This window comes from Camelina sativa, chromosome 9 (genome assembly GCF_030686135.1).
Source record: "Camelina sativa cultivar CO46 ecotype springtype chromosome 9, ASM3068613v1".
Taxonomy (NCBI): Eukaryota; Viridiplantae; Streptophyta; class Magnoliopsida; order Brassicales; family Brassicaceae; genus Camelina; species Camelina sativa.
In genome coordinates this window covers 19,501,611-19,515,610 of record NC_141888.1, presented here as the reverse complement: position 1 = coordinate 19,515,610, position 14,000 = coordinate 19,501,611, and the positions used below count along the sequence as shown (strand labels likewise).

At 46.4% G+C, this 14,000-nt stretch overlaps 1 long non-coding RNA gene across 1 annotated transcript; it reads left to right on the top strand.

Annotated features, from left to right (window-relative positions):
• The first annotated feature begins 12,752 nt into the window (after positions 1 to 12,752).
• On the top strand, positions 12,753 to 13,577 carry LOC147938329 (uncharacterized). Its single transcript, XR_015565864.1, has 3 exons — positions 12,753 to 12,909; positions 13,056 to 13,358; positions 13,494 to 13,577. It is a non-coding gene; the product is annotated as an uncharacterized LOC147938329 (long non-coding RNA).
• The last annotated feature ends 423 nt before the right edge of the window (positions 13,578 to 14,000 follow it).

The following is a 14,000-nucleotide window of genomic DNA, read 5'->3' as shown; positions in this document are numbered from 1 at the left end:
TGTTAGAATTCTTACTTCTAACCTCTCTTAGGTTAGATGTCTTGCTCTCCCTATCTCTCAGATTTGGTTTGTTTGTTAGAGATGAGACAAGAAGCGGTTTTACTCCAAAAACTACATTGTTAAACTTGGATCAATGTTCTCTTACAATCATACATCTCTTTTATACTAATGCAATAATCTTAACCTAATTACTATACTAACCAACCAAACCCACATATGTTATTGGGCTTGTTTCACTTGAGGCCCAATGGCCTTCTTCTTCTTTCTTCTTCTGTCCTCCTTCAACGCTTCTGCTTTCTTCTTCTTCGATGCTTACGCATTCTTTGCTCTTCATCATCCTCTTACTAAAGCTTCTTCTTCTTGTAGGATTTAATCTATGATTCACAATTCCAACACTCCCTCTTGAATCCATAGATTTAAATCCCCAATTTCAATTTAGGGATTTCAATCCCAATGCTCCCTCTTCTTGTCAATTCGCCTCTTCCCTCGGAAAAATTCTGTTAGCTTTGTTAATGTCGTGTTTTTCCATTTAGCTCAGAATCTTCACACATCAATCTTCTTCCTCTTGATTTTCCAGCGTGAAGTTCTTTTCATCTCCCTCTTGAATCCATCTCCCTCTTGCTTCAATTCTTCTCAATCGATCCTTGCTTTTCTGCAGGTGCTTGGGAGTAAAATCTCTGATGCTTCACGTCCGTCTCTTCCCGTGAGTCGACCCATCACAATCTAGATTCTTCCTCATGGAGACTCTATGCTCTCCACAGTCCGCAGACAGATAACTCCTTCCCTCTCCCTTGTTTCTTTTCTAGCTTTAGCTTCTTGTCCGACATCACCATTTTTCATGGTTCCTCTTTCACAATGTCAGCATAGCTCATTACCAAACTAGTTCTTCTCCCTCTTGACCTGAATCTCCATTGATCCAGATTTTCTCTTGCGAATTTCTTTGCCACTTCTTGACAGATTTCACAATCTCTTATGTGCTGCTCCCTCTTGGTGAATTTCTGTTTATCACACAACAACAATTTACTTACCTCTTCAAGGCTTTAATCTTGTTGCTTCTGCTACTCTTTCACCGTTTATTCTCTCTCGGCTGTTGTTGCCAATCTCTGAAATTGGTTTTCTTTGTTCTTTAGGCTCTTGGGTTTTCTTCACACTCCCGCCAGCCTTCTCCAAGAGTTCCTTTCTCACGTCTCTGCTAGTTGCTTCAACCAGCTTCAGCTCCCTCTAAGGTGAGCATCCTCTTGTTCTGTTTGCGAATTTCTTTGTCAACTCTTTGACATATTTTCTTCGCATTCTCCCCATGTTTCTCTTTGATCAATTTCTTGACCAATTTGTTTCACTTGCAGGTCAGTCAGCCTTGTGGCTTCATCTCTGTAATATGCAAGTCTCTCCTTCAAGCTTTTCCGTGAGCTTCTCCTCAGTGCTTCTACAATCAGCACTAGCTCCCGTTAAGGTGAGCTTTCTCTTGTTCTGTTTGGTGTTGATGTGATCGCAGGACGCGACCTCAGCCAAGAAAACCAAGACACGCCGGACGCGACCGAGACGCCTGACCAAGGCGCATCGGACGCGACCAGGGCAACCCCTTCAGACGCGGCCAAGGCTCCAACGATCCTTCCCGGAGCCACCACACGTTCCAAAAGCTCAGCAAAAGCGACCAAACAGCGGCTCAACCTATTTATCCGAACCTACGTCCAACACCAGCCACCCCACGAAGACTCCGAAGGCTCAGTCCGCTTAGTCTTCACTCTTACCCAAGAGTGAAGACGGTCAGGTCGTTAAGCGAGGAAGTGTACTCTTTTTCCTCACTCCGGGTTTGTCCCAATGGGTTTACCGGAGGAGGTTTTAACGAGGCATGGAGCTAAACGCAAAACGCCTAAAGGCTAAGTTGCTTCACGCGCAAGGCCAAGGCGGTTATCTCTCTTTCCCTCTTATTTTTGGTTTAATTTTGAACTTGAGAATATTCTCTTTTGATCCTATGTTTGTGAACGTTGGAGAGTGTTTGTGGCTAAGCGTGTTAGTCAAAAGGCGGCGATGTGTTCTCTTGTAAAGGGGACACGTCAAAAGGACGATGTGCGGATCAAGATGAATCCGCGTGTCCTTAAGCTACTATCTAGACCTAGCTATTTAAACCCTCCTTAAGCCCTTGTTCCTCCTTAGACTTGTATGAAAATAAAACTTTTCCTCAAGAGAGATTCTTGAAACTTGTCTCATTCTTCTCTTTCTTCAATCCGGGATTGAACCTTGAGAAAACCCTAACAAGCCTCGAACCGGGTTCGACCTTGTTGGAGACCGTATCAAGAGGAGAGCCAAACCTCTTGTGTCGTCACTCAATCCATCCGTATTTCCCCTCGAAGATGTCTACCCGCTCGTTCCGCATCCGTACTGTCCGATTGATCCATTCGTGGCTCCTCGTCGTATCTCCCGAACGGCTCGTTTGAATTCCTTCAAACTCCGTTTCCCTCGTTTGATTCTCTCCTAGATCCGAAGCCTAGAACCTCAGCCGAGAAAAGCTTCACCGACTGAAAGTTGACCGAGAGCCCAAGCCGCGTCCATACCGCAACCATACCGTGACCGTGTCCTCGGGTCACATCAGCTTGGTATCAGAGCTTCAAAGCTCCTACGAGGTTGTTTCTTTCCAGAACTCTCTGTTCCTTTTAAGTTTCAATCTTTGAGTTTAAAGCTTGCATCTTTTAGCTCCATAAGACTCGTTTGTTCTTTTTGGTTTATTTTGGTGCATGTTTAGGATTGTCTTTCGTTCGCTTAGGTTGTTAGAATTCGCATTTGTTCTTCGTGTTCATATCTCTGTTCCTTGGTGTTCTTGCGAGTTCACTTTTGGATCCATAAAGCTAGTTACGCGTTTTATTTTTGTGTTTCCGGTCTTAGGCATAAAGCAATTCTTGTCGCGTAGCACTTTACTTTTGCTTTATTTGTTTTAGTCATAGGATTGCATGTGTCATAGCTATCCTCAAACCTTGTTAGTGAAACGAATCTTTGTGTGGTCCTCTTGAGCGTGTGAGACTCACGTGTGGTATTCTTTTGCGAGGTTAAAATTCAAACTTATACCGCGGAGCCACGCCACATCACCAACAACCAGTCCGTACGATGGCCGAAGAAGTTCCACCAGCGCCACCAGAGATTGGTGTCACCCTCGCCGCATTACGAACCGGCCTAGAGCAACTAGCTGATCGCCTCACGAGGATTGAACTTATGAATCCTCCTCGCAAAGATCCGTTACCTGCGAGTCGACCACGACGCGAGCCGGCAAGTGATCAGTCCGATGAGGACTTTGAACCGAGGCCTAGACGACGACACCGCTATGACGATCAGGACGGCGAAGGCCCGAGACGTTACGAGCCAAACCACAAGATGGTCCCCCCAACGTTTGCAGGCAAGTCGGACCCCGAGGCCTATCTTGAATGGGAAAGTCGCATGGACCACTTATACTCGTGCCATGCCTATCCGGAGCTACGAAAGGTCCAATATGCGGTGGCACAGTTCACCGATCACGCCCTTACCTGGTGGGATCGACTGGAAGCTGAACAACGACGCAACCGCGATCGACCTATCACTGTTTGGGAGGTCTTGAAAGTAGAGATGCGAAGGCGCTACGTGCCTCCATACTACCACCGCGAGCTCCAGAAGAAGTTCCGGCGATTAACGCAAGGCGCACGGAACGTGGAGGAGTATTACGAAGAATTTGAACACTTGCGCAACCGGTTACAAGTTGATGACTCCGAAGAATCACTCATGGCCCAGTTCTTGGACGGCTTGCAAGAACGCATTGCACGCAAGGTCGAGCGCCAACCCTATCAAACCTTTGAGGAGTTATTGCATCTCTCGGTGCAAATTGAGACTCAAATCAAGAAGAAGAGTGCCTCGGCGCCTCGTGGCCGAACTCAAGGAGCTACCAATTGGACTCCTAACGCGTCGCCATCAAACCGATTGCCGGAAAAACCAAAAGCGACCAGCGCAGACTCGAGATTCAAACCTAGGGAGCCGGTCACCAATGAGCGCCAAGATCCGCGACGCAACACCACCGACGTCCGGAGCCACGACATTGTATGCTTCAAGTGTCAAGGGAGAGGCCATTACGCTCGTGATTGTCCAAACGCACGGACGATGATACTGACCGAGGCTGGCGAGATCGAGTCCGACGATGAGGCCACCGAAGAGATTGTGCAAGGAGAAACCGAGCTGGAAGAAGCTGTTGCGGAACCCGAGGTCGGAGAACTGTTCATGATACGCTGCATTCTGAACGCCGGTGTAGCCACGGATGACGCCAACCAACGTGACAACATTTTCCACACGAGATGCACTGTAAGTGGTCGCGTTTGTGGCTTGATCATAGATGGAGGTTCTTGCACTAACGTGGCAAGTTCCAGTCTTGTCAAGAAACTTTCTCTTGAAACCACAAACCACCCTCGCCCTTATCGCTTGAGATGGTTAAATGATAAGACCGTGATCCAAGTAAAGGAACAAGTCACGGTCCCATTCAGTATCGGTCCGTATAAGGATCAAGTCCTTTGTGATGTGGTGCCTATGCAAGCTAGCCACCTCTTATTGGGGCGCCCATGGCAGTTTGATAAGCGCACCACACACTGCGGCCATACTAACCAATACTTTTTCGTTCATGACAACAAACGTATTTGCTTGAAACCCTTGAGCCCCACGCAAGTACATGAAATGCAAGACAAGTTGTCTAAAGACTCGAACGATAAAAAGAATTTCCTGATTCAGTATGGTGATGTTAGAAAGTCCCTTAAGGACTCAGCCCAAGTGATTTTGATGTTGTTTCGAGATGCATTGCTTTCAGGTCTTGATGGTTCACTGGAGGCCTTACCGGAGGTCATACGCGGCGTCCTCAAGCGATTCGCCGATGTATTCCCCGAAGAACTCCCCGAAGGCCTACCACCGATCAGAGGCATCGAGCATCAGATCGATATAGTTCCAGGAGCGCAGCTTCCCAATCGGCCAGCCTACCGTGTCAACCCCGAAGAGGCGAAGGAGCTTGAGCGACAAGTCAAAGAGCTCATGGCACAAGGTTACGTCCGAGAGAGTTTGAGTCCGTGTGCTGTACCAGTGCTCCTAGTCCCAAAGAAAGACGGATCATGGAGGATGTGCGTTGACTGTCGAGCCGTCAACAACATCACCATCAAATACCGCCACCCCATTCCACGCCTTGATGACATGCTAGACGAGCTTAGCGGCACCAGCGTCTTCTCAAAGATCGATCTGAAGAGCGGCTACCATCAAGTTCGGATGAAGGAGGGTGACGAGTGGAAAACGGCCTTCAAGACAAAACAGGGTTTGTACGAATGGTTGGTAATGCCATTCGGTCTTTCTAACGCCCCCTCTACCTTTATGCGTCTTATGAACCATGTTTTGCGAACGTTTATCAATAAATTTGTAGTGGTTTATTTTGATGATATATTGGTATATAGCTCTAGCTTGACTGATCATGTTAAACACCTAGAGGCTGTCTTGTTTACCCTCCGCGAAGAGCAACTCTACGCAAACTTGAAAAAGTGCGTGTTTGCTGCTGATGAATTGGTCTTTTTAGGCTTTGTTGTGAGTTCGCAGGGCCTCAAGGTCGATGGAGAGAAGATACGCGCAATAGAGGAGTGGCCCACGCCAACGAGCATCACCCAAGTCCGGTCGTTCCACGGTCTAGCCAGCTTTTACCGGAGGTTTGTGCGAGACTTCAGTACGATCGCCGCGCCTCTCACCTCCGTGATCAAGAAGAATAGCGAGTTTCGATGGGGAGAGGAACAAGACAAGGCGTTCACCGAGCTCAAGAAACGCCTCACACAAGCACCCTTGCTTACATTACCCGATTTCAACAAAACTTTTGAGGTTGAGTGCGATGCGTCGGGAGTCGGAGTCGGAGCTGTCCTGACTCAAGGAGGCAAACCGGTGGCGTACTTTAGTGAGAAGCTTAGTGGAGCCACGCTTAATTACCCTACGTATGACAAGGAGTTATACGCCCTCGTTCGTGCCATGGAGGTTTGGCAACATTATTTATTGGCGAGAGAGTTTGTGATTCACATTGATCACGAAACTCTCAAGCACCTCCGCGGCCAGACCAACCTCAAGAGACGTCATGCGAAATGGTTGGAGTTCATTGAGTCATTCCCATACGTTATTAAGTACAAGAAAGGCAAGGAAAACGTAGTCGCCGACGCCTTATCGAGACGGCATGCACTGATCACCACAATGGACGCGCGAGTAGTGGGTTTTGAAAGCATCAAAGATGCTTATGCTGGAGATGCTGAGTTTGGAGATTGCTTCCAGAATCATGGGAAAGGAATCTACACCGAGTTCTACATTCACGAGGGTTTCCTGTTCAGAGGTCGAAGGCTGTGTATACCAAATGGTTCTATCCGGGAGCTGCTAGTTCGTGAAGCCCATAGTGGAGGTTTAGCGGGTCATTTTGGCATCACCAAGACCTTGGCCGTGCTCAAGGAGCATTTTTACTGGCCAAAGATGCGAAGTATGGTAGAGAAGCACGTCGGCCGTTGCATAGTTTGTCGCACCTCCAAATCGACAACTCACCCGCATGGCCTCTACATGCCTTTGCCCGTGTCCACCGCACCATGGATCGATCTCTCCATGGATTTCATCCTCGGCCTACCCCTCTTGACGCATAAAGATAGTATCATGGTGGTTGTTGATAGGTTCTCGAAGATGGCTCACTTCATTCCATGCAATAAGAACAATGATGCTGTGCAACTGGCGAACTTGTTCTTTAGTCAGGTCGTAAGGCTTCATGGCGTTCCGCGCACCATCATATCCGATCGTGATCCCAAGTTTCTTGGTCACTTCTGGCGAACTATTTGGCGCAAACTCGGGACGAAGTTACTGTACTCCACCGCGGCTCACCCTCAGACCGACGGCCAAACAGAGGTCGTCAACAGATCAATAGGCGCCTTACTCCGCACAGCTATCGCCAGCAACAAAGGCTCCTGGCTCGAGTGCATTCTGATCATCGAGTTTGCATACAACCAAGCGGTGCACTCAGCTACGAAAAGGTCGCCATTCGAGGTCACATACGGATTCAAGCCTTTGACGCCCCTGGATCTCCTTCCTCTACCACCGAATGAAGCCGAGAATCAAGACGGAGTCGCACGAGCAGAAATGGTCAAGGCTTTGCACGAGGAGGTCCGAGCCAACATAGAGCGAAGGAACGAGCAGTATGCACGCTTCCTCAACCGAGGACGTAAACCGATGCTGTTCAAGCCTGGTGATTGGGTCTGGTTACACTTAAGGCCGGAGAGGTTCCAGCAGAAACGCAAGGACAAGCTCAGCCCGAGAGGAGATGGCCCATTCCGAGTCGTCGAGAAGATCAACGATAACGCCTACCGACTTGAGCTTCCAGGTGAGTTTGGTACATCCACCTCATTCAATGTCACTGACCTTGTTCCGTTTGATGTAGGTGACGACGAAGATGTTTTGGGGACAAAACCTTTTCAAGGGGGAGGGAATGATGTGATCGCAGGACGCGACCTCAGCCAAGAAAACCAAGACACGCCGCACGCGACCGAGACGCCTGACCAAGGCGCATCGGACGCGACCAGGGCAACCCCTTCAGACGCGGCCAAGGCTCCAACGATCCTTCCCGGAGCCACCACACGTTCCAAAAGCTCAGCAAAAGCGGCCAAACAGCGGCTCAACCTATTTGTCCGAACCTACGTCCAACACCAGCCACCCCACGAAGACTCCGAAGGCTCAGTCCGCTTAGTCTTCACTCTTACCCAAGAGTGAAGACGGTCAGGTCGTTAAGCGAGGAAGTGTACTCTTTTTCCTCACTCCGGGTTTGTCCCAATGGGTTTACCGGAGGAGGTTTTAACGAGGCATGGAGCTAAACGCAAAACGCCTAAAGGCTAAGTTGCTTCACGCGCAAGGCCAAGGCGGTTATCTCTCTTTCCCACTTATTTTTGGTTTAATTTTGAACTTGAGAATATTCTCTTTTGATCCTATGTTTGTGAACGTTGGAGAGTGTTTGTGGCTAAGCGTGTTAGTCAAAAGGCGGCGATGTGTTCTCTTGTAAAGGGGACACGTCAAAAGGACGATGTGCGGATCAAGATGAATCCGCGTGTCCTTAAGCTACTATCTAGACCTAGCTATTTAAACCCTCCTTAAGCCCTTGTTCCTCCTTAGACTTGTATGAAAATAAAACTTTTCCTCAAGAGAGATTCTTGAAACTTGTCTCATTCTTCTCTTTCTTCAATCCGGGATTGAACCTTGAGAAAACCCTAACAAGCCTCGAACCGGGTTCGACCTAGTTGGAGACCGTATCAAGAGGAGAGCCAAACCTCTTGTGTCGTCACTCAATCCATCTGTATTTCCCCTCGAAGACGTCTACCCGCTCGTTCCGCATCCATACTGTCCGATTGATCCGTTCGTGGCTCCTCCTCGTATCTCCCGAACGGCTCGTTTGAATTCCTTCAAACTCCGTTTCCCTCGTTTGATTCTCTCCTAGATCCGAAGCCCAGAACCTCAGCCGAGAAAAGCTTCACCGACTGAAAGTTGACCGAGAGCCCAAGCCGCGTCCATACCGCAACCATACCGTGACCATGTCCTCGGGTCACATCAGGTGTCCTCTTTGATATCACCATCTTGTGCGTGACTCTTGTCCACGTCTTCAGCTCCCTCTCTTTGGTAAGCCTCCTTTGTTCTTCTGTTTGGTTTAAGCTTTGATCTTTCTCTTTCTAACCAGTTTGTTGCTCCCTTTCACTCTTATGTGAGCATCATCCTTCTGGTTTGACTTTGATCCCTGCTTCTCCAACAGCTTGCGTCGTTCACTCAACCTCAGGTATGCATTCTCCCTTTCTTTACTTTGAGTCTTCTTTGATCACCAAGTTGTGCATTTCCATTCTCTAAACCATCACTTTGGTTGACTTTAGTCTGTTTGGTTCTTTTCACCATCACCTAAAGCTTTTCTCTAACCTCGGTCTATTTGGTTTTTCCAGAATCTCCAACACAACTTGAGTAATCAAAAACTTTTCCAAACTTAAGCATACCTCTCTGATTTCAACTTCAGCCACAAATTCTCCCTCTTGGTTTGATGCTTCATAGGTTTGTTCTCAGCCTCAACCTTCTTTCTCAATCCATCCTTCTTGAATTTGAGTATTGTTGATCTTTGAACACTGGTTTTATGCACACTAACCTCATGAGATTTTGTTTCCATGGCTGTAGCTTCTTTCACTTGGTGACTGAGCTTCTTCTCTACTTCAGCCCCACTATTCTTTGACACCATTGATGTGGTGCCTCTCTTCCTCTTTTGCTTCAACTTCTTCTGCTGCAAGCCTTTTTTTTTTCTTCACAAAGGTTTTTCTCTAACCTTAGCCTTCTTTGGTTTCTTGAATCATCAACCTTGGCTCTGCCTGATTTGGTTTGTTTGATTCCTTACACCACTATGGGCTTTGGTCTTTCTCTAACCTTGGCTTCTTTTCTCTTCTTGTTTTAGTTGGAGAACCGCATGGATCCTCAACTTCACCAAGCATCTTCAAGCTTCACTTCACCATGTCAGAACAAGAAAAGAAATCACCCCATAACTCTGTCTTCACATCCGCACTATCTCCACAGCTTCTTCCAGAGACCTCCTCGCCTTCTTGGGTGCTCTTGAAGGTACGGTGTAAAAGTCTTTGTGGTAGCTGATGGTGCTCTTGTCACCACATCCTTTTCCTTCTTTTCTTCTTTGACAGTTTCAGTTTGCTCTTCTTTGTTCTCTTATTTTTTTTTTTTTCCTTTCTCAGCCTTACACTTCTCCTTGTGCAGGCTTCTTCCTTCCTCTCCCAACAAGCTTTGCTTTGAACAATATGATGGGTTTCTTTCTCTTCACAGCCTTTGAGCTGCTTCTCCTTCTTTTGTTTCAGGTTTCAGGTTTTCTCCTAACCTTTCACCTCTCTGTTTCAGGTCTGTTCATCTCTCAGTGATGAACGACTTCATGGAGGCTCCATCTCTGCTCACTTGTCACTGATGAACAGCTCCGTCTCATGCCTTTCTCAGGTCGCAGGCTCTTGACATCTTCTCTGTGACGCCGGCTCAGCCTAAACTATGGTGGAGCTTCACCGTCTCAGGTTTGCTCCATCTTTACTCTCTCACTCAGCTCACCTCTCAGTGATGAGCTGCTCCATCTTTCTCTTCTTTCTCTTTGCCGTTTCCTCTTACGGCAGCTTTCTTCTTCTCCCTCACAGCCTCTCACTTGGCTACAGGTATTCCATTGAGCAGCTTCTCTAGCCGCATCTCACTTCCTCCTTACTCTCGGATCCGTTGGTCTTGTCTAACCAAGCTTCAGGTCCGAACACATCCCCTCACTTTCCCTTCTTCTTCAATCTCTTCCTAGACTGCCTTTTCTCCCTCTCGGCCTAAACCCTTCTTCTTCTTGCAGGCTCCAGGGATCTTCAGCTCTGATACCATGTTAGAATTCTTACTTCTAACCTCTATTATGTTAGATGTCTTGCTCTCTCTATCTCTCAGATTTTGTTTGTTTGTTAGAGATGAGACAAGAAGCGGTTTTACTCCAAAGACTACATTGTTAAACTTGGATCAATGTTCTCTTACAATCATACATCTCTTTTATACTAATGCAATAATCTTAACCTAATTACTATACTAACCAACCAAACCCACATATGTTATTGGGCTTGTTTCACTTGAGGCCCAATGGCCTTCTTCTTCTTTCTTCTTCTGTCCTCCTTCAACGCTTCTGCTTTCTTCTTCTTCGATGCTTACGCATTCTTTGCTCTTCATCATCCTCTTACTGAAGCTTCTTCTTCTTGTAGGATTTAATCTATGATTCACAATTCCAACACTCCCTCTTGAATCCATAGATTTAAATCCCCAATTTCAATTTAGGGATTTCAATCCCAATGCTCCCTCTTCTTGTCAATTCGCCTCTTCCCTCGGACAAATTCTGTTAGCTTTGTTAATGTCGTGTTTTTCCATTTAGCTCCGAATCTTCACACATCAATCTTCTTCCTCTTGATTTTCCAGCGTGAAGTTCTTTTCATCTCCCTCTTGAATCCATCTCCCTCTTGCTTCAATTCTTCTCAATCGATCCTTGCTTTTCTACAGGTGCTTGGGAGTAAAATCTCTGATGCTTCACGTCCGTCTCTTCCCGTGAGTCGACCCATCACCATCTCGATTCTTCCTCATGGAGACTCTATGCTCTCCACAGTCCGCAGACAGATAACTCCTTCCCTCTCCCTTGTTTCTTTTCTAGCTTTAGCTTCTTGTCCGACATCACCATTTTTCATGGTTCCTCTTTCACAATGTCAGCATAGCTCATTACCAAACTAGTTCTTCTCCCTCTTGACCTGAATCTCCATTGATCCAGATTTTCTCTTGCGAATTTCTTTGCCACTTCTTGACAGATTTCACAATCTCTTATGTGCTGCTCCCTCTTGGTGAATTTCTGTTTATCACACAACAACAATTTACTTACCTCTTCAAGGCTTTAATCTTGTTGCTTCTGCTACTCTTTCACCGTTTATTCTCTCTCGGCTGTTGTTGCCAATCTCTGAAATTGGTTTTCTTTGTTTTTTAGGCTCTTGGGTTTTCTTCACACTCCCGCCAGCCTTCTCCAAGAGTTCCTTTCTCACGTCTCTGCTAGTTGCTTCAACCAGCTTCAGCTCCCTCTAAGGTGAGCATTCTCTTGTTCTGTTTGCGAATTTCTTTGTCAACTCTTTGACATATTTTCTTCGCATTCTCCCCATGTTTCTCTTTGATCAATTTCTTGACCAATTTGTTTCACTTGCAGGTCAGTCAGCCTTGTGGCTTCATCTCTGTAATATGCAAGTCTCTCCTTCAAGCTTTTCCGTGAGCTTCTCCTCAGTGCTTCTACAATCAGCACTAGCTCCCGTTAAAGTGAGCTTCCTCTTGTTCTGTTTGGTGTCCTCTTTGATATCACCATCTTGTGCGTGACTCTTGTCCACGTCTTCAGCTCCCTCTCTTAGGTAAGCCTTCTTTGTTCTTCTGTTTGGTTTAAGCTTTGATCTTTCTCTTTCTAACCAGTTTGTTGCTCCCTTTCACTCTTATGTGAGCATCCTCCTTCTGGTTTGACTTTGATCCCTGCTTCTCCAACAGCTTGCGTCGTTCACTCAACCTCAGGTATGCATTCTCCCTTTCTTTACTTTGAGTCTTCTTTGATCACCAAGTTGTGCATTTCCATTCTCTAAACCATCACTTTGGTTGACTTTAGTCTGTTTGGTTCTTTTCACCATCACCTAAAGCTTTTCTCTAACCTCGGTCTATTTGGTTTTTCCAGAATCTCCAACACAACTTGAGTAATCAAAAACTTTTCCAAACTTAAGCATACCTCTCTGATTTCAACTTCAGCCACAAATTCTCCCTCTTTGTTTGATGCTTCATAGGTTTGTTCTCAGCCTCAACCTTCTTTCTCAATCCATCCTTCTTGAATTTGAGTATTGTTGATCTTTGAACACTGGTTTTATGCACACTAACCTCATGAGATTTTGTTTCCATGGCTGCAGCTTCTTTCACTTGGTGACTGAGCTTCTTCTCTACTTCAGCCCCACTCTTCTTTGACACCATTGATGTGGTGCCTCTCTTCCTCTTTTGCTTCAGCTTCTTCTGCTGCAAGCCTTTTTTTTTTCTTCACAAAGGTTTTTCTCTAACCTTAGCCTTCTTTGGTTTCTTGAATCATCAACCTCGGCTCTGCCCGATTCCTTACACCACTATGGGCTTTGGTCTTTCTCTAACCTTGGCTTCTTTTCTCTTCTTGTTTCAGTTGGAGAACCACATGGATCCTCAACTTCACCAAGCATCTTCAAGCTTCACTTCACCATGTCAGAACAAGAAAAGAAATCACCCCACAACTCTGTCTTCACATCCGCACTATCTCCACAGCTTCTTCCAGAGACCTCCTCGCCTTCTTGGGTGCTCTTGAAGGTACGGTGTAAAAGTCTTTGTGGTAGCTGATGGTGCTCTTGTCACCACATCCTTTTCCTTCTTTTCTTCTTTGACAGTTTCAGTTTGCTCTTCTTTGTTCTCTTATTTTTTTTTCCTTTCTCAGCCTTACACTTCTCCTTGTGCAGGCTTCTTCCTTCCTCTCCCAACAAGCTTTGCTTTGAACAATATGCTGGGTTTCTTTCTCTTCACAGCCTTTGAGCTGCTTCTCCTTCTTTTGTTTCAGGTTTCAGGTTTTCTCCTAACCTTTCACCTCTCTGTTTCAGGTCTGTTCATCTCTCAGTGATGAACGACTTCATGGAGGCTCCATCTCTGCTCATCTGTCACTAATGAACAGCTCCCTCTCATGCCTTTCTCAGGTCGCAGGCTCTTGACATCTTCTCTATGACGCTGGCTCAGACCTAAACTGTGGTGGAGCTTCACCGTCTCAGGTTTGCTCCATCTTTACTCTTTCACTCAGCTCACCTCTCAGTGATGAGCTGCTCCATCTTTCTCTTCTTTCTCTTTGCCGTTTCCTCTTACGGCAGCTTTCTTCTTCTCCCTCACAGCCTCTCACTTGGCTACAGGTATTCCATTGAGCAGCTTCTCTAGCCGCATCTCACTTCCTCCTTACTCTCGGATCCGTTGGTCTTGTCTAACCAAACTTCAGGTCGGAACACATTCCCTCACTTTCCCTTCTTCTTCAGTCTCTTCCTAGACTGCCTTTTCTCCCTCTCGGCCTCAACCCTTCTTCTTCTTGCAGGCTCCAGGGATCTTCAGCTGTGATACCATGTTAGAATTCTTACTTCTAACCTCTCTTAGGTTAGATGTCTTGCTCTCTCTAGCTCTCAGATTTGGTTTGTTTGTTAAAGATGAGACAAGAAGCGGTTTTACTCCAAAGACTACATTGTTAAACTTGGATCAATGTTCTCTTACAATCATACATCTCTTTTATACTAATGCAATAATCTTAACCTAATTACTATACTAACCAACCAAACCCACATATGTTATTGGGCTTGTTTCACTTGAGGCCCAATGGCCTTCTTCTTCTTTCTTCTTCTGTCCTCCTTCAACGCTTCTGCTTTCTTCTT